Here is a 13376-nt window from a genome sequence, read left to right as displayed (position 1 = left end):
ACCAATAATAATATCCCCCTAGATTGGCCAACCGAGTCCAAGTCAATAAATTCCTAGTCCTTGAAAAGTTTCCTAAATCCACTATCATGAGTATCTCTAGATCCCATGGTTTCTTTTAATAATAATAAAATTATATTTTTAACTCTAGTACTTTGTACTGGGCTTATTGTTTGGCTTAATTTCTTAGTACTCTAATTTTAGAGGGTATAATTATGATTTAGATACACTTGAAGGGAGATACTCTAAGTTATCTTGTAATCAAGCATTGTTTACTCTATTACAATTTAATGGTTTCTCTCTCTTTGGTCTTCTAACTAGAATGATTTCTACCTACAATAGGAGTAATACCCTCTCTAGTATCTCCAAATCCTACCCCTTAGAGTACATCCCCCTCAATTTTCAATCCAAATTATTAGACATTAAAGGGTAGCTACATTGACAAAAAATCTTAAATATAATAGACACATGACCCTTCCCCCTTTTCCGCATTTCCCCTAGATCCTTGGAATATGAGATTATATGAACACTGGATGAGGATGTTAAATTTATCTTCTCAAATTTAATTAAAACTGATCTAAGGTTTGGATTTTTCACAACCTTCTTACTATTTTGGGTAGAAAGGTAAGTATTAGTTACCATAACTAGAGTTGTTCCTATCTTAGGTAAATCCAACATCTCATCATTTAAATTAAAATCACTAGAGTTGATATGATTACCAGAAACCTCTTTAATGATAATGAGATGTTGATGGGAAAGGGATTGCCCCATCATCCTTCAAATAGTCCTAGAAATATTGAATTGGGAACCTTGTAATGTCCACCTCCTAATTCGTGTTCATAGTGGTTAAATGATTTGAAGTCCAACATAGAAGTTCATTTTAAGTGACATCGATCAGAAGGAATAAATAGTAAGGATGCATCATTGCCCAGAGTTAATCGTTAAAAATTAGTTGTTGGTGGATTAGTTAGAAGTTAAAGAAAATAATTATTTAGGGACTAGAGGTAAGGAAAAATATTATATATTTAGTTAAAAATAGTTGTTAAATAAAAATAGTAATTAAATATTATCTTTTCTGTTATGGGTTGACCTATTCATATTAGAAAACTAGTTGTTAGGAAAATATATTTAATCCAAAATGGTTCAAAAATTATTAATAAAATTAATTTAATAATATTGTCATGTTTAAATTATCTAATAGAGGGGCGCTTAAATCCATCAAAGAGGAATCTAAAATAAATTAAAACAAATCAGAGTAAAAAAATAAAAAATAATATATATATATATATATATATATATATATATATATATATATATATATATATATATATATATATATATATATATATATATATATATATATATAAGTAAATAAATAAAAGAATATAAAATAGTGCAGTTTTGAAAATAATAAACACAAAAAAGGGGATCAACAAACAAAATTAAATAAATAAATTAAATAAAATTTATAATAATAATTCATAAACAAATAAATAAAAATAGAAAATAAAGGAAAATTTTGATTAAAAAATAAAATTAAAATAAAAATTAAAATAAAAATAAAATAAAAAATAAGGGGACTAGGGAGAAACAAAAGAAAATAAACCAAAATGAAAAGAAGAGGAGAGAGGATAAGAAGAATGATGAGTTATGATGAGAGAGTTGGAATCCAACTCTTACTCAATTTCCAACCATGATCCCTATTAAGATTTCTGGCGTGCCTTTTGATCTCAATCGCCTCCCTAAGCTTCTTGTGGTGGAAATGATCTATTTTAGCGATAGCTTTGGATTCTTCAATGCAGACATGGTGCTTTGATTTCTCTGCATTCTTGACGCAGGGTTACCCCTGCTTACACCCATAGTATGCATGTAAAATGCATAAATACATTTATCCCACGAATTCAACTCACCAAGGAGTCAAATCTTCACCCATCAATGGTTAAGGCCATATTAATCAATCCTCAAGCCTTCAATTATAACTTTATTAAAGCCTTCATCAAATCCATCCTATCAGGACTTTACAACTCCTCATAACCTTCCTTAACCCTTATACAACCTTCATTAACCCTTTAACCACACATATATATATATAGCCTTCCCTCTTTAAACATTGGTTATATATATTTATCACATAAAACCTTCCATCGGCGCTATTTTTCTTTATAACCCATTTACAAAGGAAAAACTTGCAAAACATACCTTTTTTCCTTTTCCCTCAGTCCTTTCCGAACTTCAAATATTTATATATCACGTTCATATGTCGTTGGGTCCGCACTCCCGGTCCATCGGCATATCGCTACTCCATTAACTGCTGGCGCTTGACCCTTGCGATATGCGATTAGCTACTAAATTCACAACCATCGATCCTACAGTTGATTCGACGGTTGATGCTAAATCGCATATCGGCCTATCCAATATCCGCCAATCCTTCACCTCGGCCTAATGCGATAAGTGACCAAATTTTGACCGTCGATCTAGACTCGATCCGACAGTAGGACTTTCGCCCAATTAACAAAATAGAATGACGAACCTCTGTCGTCGATCTTCCTCCTTCAAATCTGACGGTTGCTATTTATTTCGGCAGACAACGAGCACGAGGAATAACCGCTCGATAAAGAGGTTTCCCCTCTCCACTTCTCTGCTACGTGTTGCGTTATGAATGGAATCAGAGGACTAACCTTCGATACCATTTACCACTTCTTTGCCACCCAAAATACCACTTAAGGTTATAAACCTGCCTTTTCGCCAGTTATCTCCCGTGCTCTCCTCTTATGAGATGACCATTGATCTATACAATCGATGGCTCTCACCTTTCTCACCTACGCCGTTTATTTATAAGATCCAATGGTTCTTATGCATCGATGACTTGCCTCTTCGTTCGTCCCTTGCCTTGACTTTCATTCATTCTTCAATGTTTATCCTATGGTTATGGGTTTTTCTTTAGGGTTTCGGCTTTCTGCTTTTTAGCTTTCTCTGAGCTTAACTCCGTGAATTCCCACTTTTCTACCTCTCCAGAGCTTCACTTTGTTTCCTCAATTGGATTCAAAGACCTGTGATGATTACTCTGAATCATTCTATCCTCTACATGTTCTTCAGAATTCTTCTTGCAACCCTATCACAGAACCTACGAATTCATATCTAATTCATTCATAAAATACTCATTTCACACATTTACACAGCTAGGAATAAACCTCTATATACATAAGTATAAACAAATGATTACATTCGAGACTCTGTGTCTCTCATAGGCCTGATCTTCAATATCAGTGGCCCTCCTCCCTTTACTTTGCCTGTAGGCTTAAATTTATACCAGAAAGGTTCTTTTGAACTAATTCTGGTTCAAATCCTAAATCTACTGAACTGACTCCTAAATCCTCTATGTCCACTTCTAACTTCATTTAATCCCTAAGAACTCTCTCTAGTTCCTCGAATCATGAAAATACCTTTAGAGTTATAATTGACTTCTAACTCTCTTGTCATTATTAACCACTCATGTTCTCCTTTATTCGAGAGCATTTACAAACATCCTCACACATCTAATTAATTCCTATTATAATCACTTAAAAGCCTAAATATTACATTAATTTGAGACTTAGGAAACCAACTTCCTTAAAACACTTGACCCCGCTACGTATACTAAAATACAATTATTTTCCTTGGGCTGAATGCTTCTGCATCAGACTCCCAAAGTAGAAAATATTCATGATCTCCTGATCATGTGTCTTCATGTGTTGATACAAAACCTTCAGGGTCCCAAGCTTTAGTTTGTAGTTGCCCAGGTGTCTTGCACCTTTGTTGTTGTTGTATTTCTACTATTTTCTGTTTCATCTTCCTCTCTTTGTCAATTAGGTTCAAGTTCTAATTGATCATCCTTCCTGTTGCTATCGTTTTCATCCATATGGATTGCTTCATCATTAACTGCCATAACTCTTCAATCTTCATCTCTAGCATATCTTTTGGCTGGTCCATACTCTGCCACTTACTTCTTATTCCTTCTCTTTGTTTTTGGTTGTTGCTACTGTCCACTAACTCCTCAAATTGTTGTTTATTTTCTTCTACTTTTTCTCTTGCTACCATTGTAGACATTGCCTCCACCCAAACTTCCTGTATATCTTTAAGGATATCTCCCTCTGCAACATCTAATTTCTGCATTGAACTCTTACTTTCCAGCATTCTCTCCAGCAATTGAACATTTCTATTCCATGGATTAAATTCTTCCATAGAATCTTCTTCTTTCATCTTTATTTGGCTGCTCATCTGTGTCAAATTTTCTCCAGCATCTGCAATTAAACCTGCATTCACAAAACATTTGTTAAAATAAAAAACATAAGGCTTCAGTGCCTCATTTTCCTTTGGCAACAATTTAGTTTGCTGCTTTGTTTTCTCCTCCTCTATCAGCACATCAGTATGTTGTTTTGAATTCTCAAAAGAATTCATGAGACTGTCAACTAGTCTCTCCTCTACATCATCTGTTTCAATGATGCCTCCCTACTTTTGTTCATAGTAGTGAACTTCTTCTTCCTTAGCCTGCTGCTGGTTAACTCTTCTTTGAAATTGTTTGATTCTTACTGCCTCCCTTTCATCCTTACCCTCTTGTTCTTTAAGAACCTCCATGTCATCTTCAAACAATCTCTGTACTCCCCAATGACATTCATTGGATAATTTCTTTGGGATAACATTTCTTCAGTCTTCATTGGAATAAGAATGCCATCTTCCTCCTCTATGATAGCTCTAACATTCTGCTGCTTACTCCCAGGTGACTCTTCTGTCTCCTTCTGGTTTTGAGATCTTGCCATCTCAGTCTTGATCTGAACAGATTTTAGATTCTGCTCCTTCTCTCTGACAAACTCTAAAGTTTGTTCATCCTCATGTGATGTACCTGCAATCATCCACAAATTATTAATTTTAAAATTATAAGACCTAGCAGTCTTACTCAACTCTTCAATCATCACATTTCCTTGCTGCTCTAAGTCTTCTACATGATTCAGCTCCTTCGGCTCAACTTCATCTCCTTCCTTCACAAGGAATGGTTCTTGTCTTGTAAGAGCTCTAATTATTAATTTGTCAATGAGTTCTTTCTGCTATAACAACTCAATACTTTCCTCCTTTGAGAGCTCTTCTTCATCATACTCTACTGCTCTAGAGTACCTTTTATCCCCTAAAACACATTGCTCCTCATACTTCAGTTCACGAGCTCTATTCAACTTCTCTTCAGAGTATTCATCTTCTGTAATATACTCCTCCATGCTTTCGACAGCTTCACAAGACTGTCTATCCTCTCCTATGCATCTTGCAAGAACACCAAAACTATTAGGTTCAAAAACACAAGGCTTGATGGCCTTATACATCAGCTCTTCATCTTCAGTCATCATCTCCTCATGTTGTTTTTAACTATCACAATAGTCCATGAGATCTTCACTTGATCTCCATTCTTTAGCTTCAGTGTAGTCTTCACTTTCTCCGACCTTTGGAGCATGGACTTCGATGGTGCTGTGGGTAAGGACGGTGCTAGTATTGGAATTTGGATTCGAAGCCCTACTTTCCAGCCTACCAAAGTCCCAAGTAATGTTAGAGTATGTTCATACAAGTTAGCTTTGATTTCTCTAATAATGAAGCAAAGTATGAGGCTTTGATTACAGGTCTTAAAATTTTGAGGAAACTGGATGCGAAAAGGATTTCTATTTATGGTGATTCAGAGCTGGTGATTAAACAAGTAAAAGGAGAATATCAAGCAAACATCCGCAAATGAGAGCCTATAGAAATGCAGTTCTGGATATTTTGAGGATGTTTCCTAAATATACCTTGACAGCAGTACCCTGGACTCAAAACATCATTGTAGATTCACTCGCCACTACAGCCAACAATTTGAAGATTCCAATGAATTCTAGCAACAAATTTGAAATTCATGTGAAACATAGGCCTGTTGTTCCTGATAATTTGAGGTATTGGCAAGTGTTTTGGGATAATAATGAAATTAATGCCTTTTTGAAGAATGAAGGAAAGTTTAAGAATGCTTCCATTGATGATGTTTGTGATTCCGATGAACAATACATTGAGGTAAATCAGATGGAGGTTTTACAGTTGAAGGATAATATTATTCCTAGAGGTCTCATACCTTTAGAGGAGCTTTTTGATTAGGATGATGTGGCAAGAAAACCGAGCTTGGTTCCTACAAACAAAGGAGTTGAAGATGTAAATCTTGGAACAACTGACCATCCCAAGCTTGTAAAGTTATCAAAAGCATTGTCTCCCGAAGTAAAAGCTAAGTATGTTAGATTACTTTCTGAATTTTCTGATGTTTTTGCATGGGATTATTCAGATTTGAAAGTGTATGACAAGGATATCATTTAGCATACTATTCCTATCAAGCTGGATCAAAAACCTTTTAGACAGAAGTTGAGAAGAATCAATCCAAAGCTGCTGCCATCCATCGAGAAAGAGGTAAATAGATTGTTTAAAGCTGGCATCATTGTTCCAATTAGATTTTCTAATTGGATTTCAAATTTGGTCCTGGTACGAAAGAAGACTGGAGAAATAAGGTTGTGCATAGATTTTTGGAACCTCAACAAAGTATCCTTAAAGGATAATTACCCTCTTCCTAAGATGGACCATATTATGCAAAGATTAGTCGGAGCATCACGGATGTCACTACTAGATGGTTACTCAGGCTATAATCGGATCTTGGTGCATGAAAAAGACCAAGACAAAAATACCTTCACAACACCTTGGGGAACTTTTCAGTATGCCAAAATGCCATTTGCATTGAAGAATGTTAGAGCTGCTTTTCAGCACGTGATGGACATAGCTTTTTCTAATGAGAAGGATGTTTTCTTGGTAGTTTATTTAGATGATTTGATGGTATTTTTGGGTTCTGATGATGAGCATTTGTACCAGTTAAGGATTGTCTTTCAGAAATGTAGGAAGTTCGAGATTTCTCTAAACCCAAAAAAGAGTCTTTTTTCCATGGATGAGGGTAAGCTCCTTGGTCATATAATTTCTAAAGATGGTATTCACATTGATCCTTCAAGGGTGGAGGCAATCCAGCATATAGAATTTCTACGCAACAAAAGGGAGATTTAGGCTTTCAATGGTAAGATGAATTTCTTACACATATTTATACCAAATTTGGCTGAGCATTTACATGAAATAACTAGTATGTTGAAAAAGAACAACACAGTGAAATGGACCGAGGATGCCATGAAATCATTCAACTTGGTAAAGTTTTCTTTAACCACAGCCCTAGTCTTGATTAGTCCTGATTTTACTCATGATTGTATTATATTTTCATTTGCATCTGAGCACACCATGGCTGTAGTGTTGATGCAAAAGAGGGATCGGGTGGAGCAACCCATTCCTTTTTTTCAGTAGGACTATTCAAGATGCTGCCTTGCGTTGCAATATAATTGAAAAACAAGCACTATCTCTTATAAAAGCATTGAAGGATTTTAGAGTATACATTCTGCATTCACATACTATAGCATATGTTCCGAACGTAGCAATCGATGATGTTCTCATGCAAACTGATCTAGAGGGAAGAAGAGGTAAGGGGATAGCAGCAATGTTGGAGTATGATCTTGAGATTAAACCTACCAAATTCATCAAAGGACAAGGGTTGGCAAAACTGATCGCTGAATCAAATCTGCATGCTCTAGACATAAATATTATTGCAGCAATATGAGAGGATGAAGATGGTGGCTCACTCATTCAAGTATCAGAAATGTTTCTCAAATCACCTTGGTATTTTGATATAGTGTATGTTCTTCAACATCTTTTGCCATCCACTGGAATGTTGAGAAGTAAAGGTAGGTCACTAAAACTAAAGTCTACAAAATTCTGCATTTTAAATAATTCTCTCTATTGGAAAGATCTTGGAGGAGTTATTCTTAATTTTTTGGTTGAAGATGAAGCTCAGCAGGTAATGAATGATTTTCATATAGGTGATTGTGGCAGTCATTTGTTTTGGAAAAAAACATCTAACAAAGTGTTGAGAGCAGGATATTATTGGTCAACTTTGTTTTCAGATTTATATAAGATAGTGATGGGCTGCCATGAATGCCAAGTTTTTCAAGGAAAAAGGAAGTTTCTTCCTCTTCCTTTGAAGCATGTCAAAATAAATGCATCTTTCCAGCAGTGGGGACTTGATTTCATAGGGGAAATGCATCCAACATCATCAACACAACACAGATGGATTTTGAAAGCTACCGATTACTTCACCAAGTGGATTGAGGACATTCTGACAAGGCAAACCACAAACATGGTAATTATCCAATTTTTAAAATCTAATATCTTGTCTCGTTTCGGTTGCCCTCACAAGATTATAACAGATAATGCAGAAGCATTTAATTCCGATAAGATGTCAAGTTTTGCAACAAATACAATATTACATTGGGTCATTCCATGGCATACTACCCGTAGGGAAATGGATTAGCTGAGTCATCAAATAAGTCCTTGGTGAACATCATCAAGAAAATGTTGGAGGAAAACAAGAAGAATTGGCATTGTAAGCTTTTTAATGCCTTGTGGGCCGATAGAGTGAGCAATAACAAATCAATAGGTATGTCACCTTTTGAGTTGGCTTATGGCACTCATACAATATTTCCTACATCGCTTGCAGTCTCGGTCATGACATTAATATAGGAAGCTGGCAGTGAAGAGGATGATATTCAGTGTAGAATTAATCAAATGATTCACCTTCAGCAAACAAGGGAAGAGGTTTCCCAAAACACTTTTTGGTCGCAAGAGAAGATCAAGAAAATTTATGACCGCAAAACCAAAGCAGAAAAGTTTCAGCTGGAAGATGTAGTGTTGCAGTGGGATGCACAGAATGAGGAAAGGGGAAAGCATGGTAAGTTTGACAATTTATGGAAAGGACCATATAAAATCTCAGCTTATCGAGGATAGAATGCATTTTTGTTGAAGGAAATGGATGGTCAGGAATGTTCAGGAGGGCCAGTGAATGGTAGGATCCTGAAGCACTACTACTTTTGAGGTTGTTTCCTGAAGCTACTTCACTTTCATTGTATATACCAGTTTGCTTTTCCTTGCAAGGTTTCAAGTACGTTGTCATTTGAGTGTAGGGCTCGAAGTGAAGGCTATAAATTTTGAATGATTTGTGTCAAGTTTGGTTGATTTGGTTTATAGTCAAGTTTAGAGTCGGTCGTGAGTCAGTTTTCAATTTATATTGAGTCATTTTTCACTTTTTTTGTCGGTTTGACCATATTGCCCAATGGATGAGGCACTTGGTCTACGATGTTCTTGACACCTCCAAGGAGCTGCCATCCCCAATAAGGCCAATGTTAGTATCAGTATCTGCATACTTCCATCAGGGATCAAATTTGCTCTTTGCATTTTCATTTTAGGGGTCCCATACTGAAATTTTTACATCATTTCATTAGGTCATGTCAAACTGATCCACTGATGGTTGTCTCCTCTTCAGAAAATCTAAATTTCTCCCTCATAGAGTATACTTGTTAACCCTTGTTCAGGATGTCTTCAGTTATGGTTTCATGGTCAATTTGCAATCATGATTTCATTAGGTCATAGGGCATGTTATCACTAGGTCATAGGGGGTGTTTTCATTAGGTCTTAGGGTTTCATTACCAAGGTCAAGAGCATGATTTAAAAGTGTAAATAAAGGGCAGCAAGGGTATGAGGATGATAAATAAGTCAAGCATGATGGCTTGTAGGTTATAGTCACTATATCATTATCTTTTAAACTAATGTAATTTTCACCTCAAAAACATGTTTTTGAGGTGAAAATAGAGTATTTTGAGTTAATTTGTATTTAATATGTAATTTTAAGTCACTTTATGTAATAAATGATCCCAGCTGCACGAAAGAATCTCTTCTTGCTACAAGACAAAGAAACACTGCAAAAATCAGTTCAAGTTGAGCATTATCCACCTGAAAAGAAACAAAGAAGAAAAGGAATTAAAAAAAAAGTTTTGGAGAAGGTCAAGAAACATTAGAAAGTGGGTTTTTCAAGTGAAAAATCAAAATTTACTCCTATATAAGGCCTCACATTTCATTTTCAAGTTCATCATTCTCATTTGGCAAGCAAGAAGTCAAAAAGTGAGGAAAAGAGGAAAGGTTGAGTGAGTTTTGGGCAGAGGAGAGTTGGCACTGCGCTTCTGGAGGGTGGCGTTGCGCGTTTGGAGTAGTGGTGGAGTGGCACTACGCGTAGGTAGATTGGTACTGCATGTTTTAGGCAGGAGGAGTGGTGATGTGCGTTGAGGATTTGGCGCTGCAAATATGGAGAATTTCCCATTGTAAATTTACACTGCGTTGCACTTCTAGAGGTGGCGCTACGCGTCTATGCAGTGGCGCTGCATGTTTAGCAGAAAGGCCAAGAAGACCTCAAAACTTCAACAAACTTCAAAATTTTCCCTCTCTTACCTTCAATGCAAGTAAGTTGACCTCCCATGTTTCATTATTGGTTTGCAATCAAACTCTTAAGCATAATTTCCCATGGTAAATATGAAACCCTAAATTTTCCCCTAATTATGCCTAAAACCCTAAATCCCCATTGTTCCTCCTATCATTTATCACTACAACTCTAAACACTTTCCATATCCCTTTATCCCTAATCCATAAACTCCCCATCCCTTTATCCCTCCTCACAAAAAGCAAAATCTCAAACAAACTAAGCCCTCCCTCTCATTTTTATCATTCCTACTCCCTCATTCATTTTCTAGCCCATAAGCTCATCTCCCATCTCGTCACTCCTAAAACATTTTCACTCATTCCCTTCATACAACCTCAAGCCTTGCAAACATTGACAAAGAGGACTGAGACTATGAGGAGGAGGAAAACACAGGCAGTGACACCTCAACAAATAGAGCTAGGCATCAGAGAAAACCACACAAGGGAGGCAGAATTATCAGAGAAGAGCCATCAAACCTTAGAGAATTGCAGGTCTCTCAGTTGGCTGTCACTTGTTTTAGATATCTTGGCTGCTATGAGTTCTATGAGCAGGTAGAGAGAGTTCAACACCACCATGAGCTCACCAAACTTTTTATAGCTCATCTTCAGGAAAACAAGGTGACTCTTGCTGGGGTAACATTCAGAGTCTCACCCTCCATCATTTCAGAAGCAACCAGGATTCCAAATGTAGGGGAGAATTGGTACAAGGCCCAGGACCTAGATGAACACTATTATGAGCCTTATATCAAACCCTAATACAGAAATGAGGTGAAGAGACTTTTTCCTTTTAGATTTTTAGAAGACAATTATGTCCCCATTTCACTTGTGAGGGTAGATTTTCTAGGCTGTACACCTTTCACATCAGGGTCCTCATGCATTTTACCAGGGTGAGGATGTTAAACCTCCCTTATTTATTGTTCAGGAATATTGAGAAGATGGCTCATTTTGTCCAGAAGAAGCCATAACCTCAGCAGATGAGCAGTCTCTATCATTACTTCCTAATCAAGATGATTGTGCTTCATCATCTCAGTCTCCTCAACATCTCTTTGGAGACATTTATTGCTCATGACATCTTCAAGGGTCCTCAAAATCCTCCACCAGCGTCTCAAGAAGCAAGGGGACCTTCTAGCAGTGCTCAGGTGAGAACAGATGAGGAAGCCAAAGAGACTAGAGCTATTGAGGTGCCCAGGACCTTCATGACATATCAGAGGGGCACAAGGAGATTGTTTGCAGCAGATAGGCAAGTGTTTGCTCCACGTGATGTGGAAGGGACCTTGCCTTCTTCATCAACCCATAGGAAAATTCTAGCTCCACAGGATGTGGAAGGGGCTTTGCCTTCTTCATTAACACAACAGGTACAGGTGAAACAACTGCACAAAAGGAAGGAAGAGATGCTTGAGGAGAGCTTTGATGATGAAGAGAAAGAGAGGGACTTTGATCTAACAGAGCATGATGAGCCAGAGCAACGTTATACTCGTCATGTCGTGGCAATAATTGACTTAGAGGCTCAAGTACAAGCTTTGATGGACAATTTGGAGAGGACCAAGTATGTCATCACATATTTGGAACAAGAAAACAGGCAGTTGAGTGACAAACAAGTCCTCATGGAGCTGGAACTGCTCAAGGTAAAACGACAAAGTGACAAAGAGGCACAAGTCACTTTGACTCCTATTGAGAAGGAGATTGAAGATGATAGAGAGGCTTGGCTTGAGAGAATCAATTTGCACCTTGAGAAGATGTTGCAAAAGGCCAATAGAGACAATCAGATGATTAGGCACATGGCCTACCATTACAGGACTTGAAACAAAATTTGCAACATGAGGGTCAGAAAGATGAAAGCTAGGCTAAGGCGAGCTCTGAAAGGAAAAAATGAGGATGATAGGCTTACGTTGCTTGCTAAGGCTTCCTTGGCTCATCAGGAGACTTGATGATGGTGCTTCTCACCAATTTTGGTCAAGTTTGGAAGAGTTTTTCACATTTGAAAATTTTGAAATTCTACACACAGGAAAACTACTTAAACACGCAGTGCCACCGGCATTACGCTTTTCCTAGGGGCACCAAATGCACAAATGGTTTGAATTTTTGGATTCAGAGCAATGAGGACATGCACCCTATGGATTTTCTAAGTTTTTGGGGCAGAACTAGTCCACCAAAAGGTAAAAAAACACACTAAAAATGACCTTTCTGGCACTTTTTGGACACATAGAAGCAGTCTTGGGAGAATCAAGATTTGAGGGTACAAATGAGCTTTAAATGCAGAAATTCCAAGTTTTTTGGAAAGTAGACTTGAAGACCTGTCCAATGAGCTATCATGATCTTAATTTGGATGCCAGTAAGGCCTCCAAAAGGGACCTAAAAGTGGCACTGCGTGCAGGGCAGATTTTGCACAGGATGCCTATTTTTCCATTTTTTGACTGTGTTCATGGATTCTCTCTCATGGAGGATGTTTCACCATTGTAAATGATGACTTGGAATGTAGATATGATGGATAACTAGTAGTAAAGGGTATATTCATTACGTTAGAATTCAATTTGAGCTCAAATGAATCAATTTTTCACTTTTAGAGGCAAGTTGTTGAGATGCCTATATTCCCGTTTCTTGTTCAGTGTTGGTTAGATTAGCTCCTCATCTTAGGGATTCGACCCCTAAGGATGGGAGGAGGTTGAAACAATGCCTATATGTTCTTCTTATTTCTCATTGTAAAGGGTTGGACTCAGCTGGATGCTCAGACTTTGATTGTACACCATTTTGTAGCAGTTTAGCAGGAGATTAATAAGAATTGTAGCTATTTTTAAGGGATCCATGTGGTATGGAGTTTTAGTAAAGTTTGTTTTCTTGTGATCATATGTTAGTATGTTTTGTGTATTTTTTTAATCATTTCATTGCTTCTAAGTGAATTCTTTCAAGTTGATAGGCAGAATTCATTACATCACTGCTCTGCTTTGGGAAAATATTCA

Source organism: Pinus tabuliformis, chromosome J (genome assembly GCF_031772625.1).
Source record: "Pinus tabuliformis cultivar Carrire ecotype Pingquan chromosome J, CPIR1, whole genome shotgun sequence".
Classification (NCBI taxonomy): Eukaryota; Viridiplantae; Streptophyta; class Pinopsida; order Pinales; family Pinaceae; genus Pinus; species Pinus tabuliformis.
The sequence above is the reverse complement of the archived record's forward strand: the minus strand, read 5'-3'. Positions refer to the sequence as shown.